This window comes from Sinocyclocheilus anshuiensis, unplaced genomic scaffold (assembly GCF_001515605.1).
Source record: "Sinocyclocheilus anshuiensis isolate Anshui unplaced genomic scaffold, SAMN03320099.WGS_v1.1 scaffold1000, whole genome shotgun sequence".
Classification (NCBI taxonomy): domain Eukaryota; kingdom Metazoa; phylum Chordata; class Actinopteri; order Cypriniformes; family Cyprinidae; genus Sinocyclocheilus; species Sinocyclocheilus anshuiensis.
In genome coordinates, this window is record NW_015552600.1 from 189,608 (window position 1) to 190,426 (window position 819).

At 29.4% G+C, this 819-nt stretch overlaps 1 pseudogene; it reads right to left on the bottom strand.

Moving 5' to 3' along the window:
* LOC107665747 (macrophage mannose receptor 1-like) overlaps positions 1-819 on the bottom strand; it is a 19,032-nt pseudogene that overhangs the window by 11,770 nt on the left and 6,443 nt on the right.

Consider the following 819-nt stretch of genomic DNA (forward strand, 5'->3'; position numbering starts at 1 on the left):
TATATATATATATATTCTATACAAGTATTTTTGTCTGGTTTTCACATATTAAAAAAAATAATAATTAAAAGATTTTTTTACACAGAATCATAAGACAAAATATATACTTTACCTAAAAACAAGCATGTCTCATTTTAAAGCATGTTTAGATATTTGTACTGAAAAACAGTAAAATAGTGTTGGAAGAAAATCACTTTTCAGTGTAAATGAACATTGGAAAAAATCTATTCTAAAAAAATGTATTTTTGACTTGCTTTCTAAAGAAAATCATTCACAAGACAATTTTTTTAAAATATTTGTGCTGGAAAACAAAACAAAGATTAAAAAAAAAAATCTGAAAAAAGAACCAGACTCACCTGTTGTGTTGAACTATCACAGAAATCTGTTGATGCGCTCTGACTCTGACTTTTTTTTACTCATTCTGGTCCTTCGGTTTGCTCTACAACTTTCTGAATGACACAGACTGATTTTCATCCTGACTTTGCTTAAAACTTGAAACCCTTCATTCAAAACTCATTAAATGAGCATGGAAATGATCAGTAGCTGACATCAAGCAAAGGAAAATACTAACAGGCTGCATGGAGACGACTGGTCTTGAACAGTGACAGAACAGCTGCTACTGTAGACAAAAATAAGAGTGCTTGTCAACAGCTTCATATAAAAGAGGAAAATTACATTGCTCATCCTTTGCTCTTATATCCCTTACGAAAAAGTAGTTTATTCAAGTGTGCTATTAGTATTAGTACTTCTTTTAAACTAAAAATAGGAAAGTATACTTTCAGTCTACTTTTTATGTACTTCTCAGAAATATACTTAAAA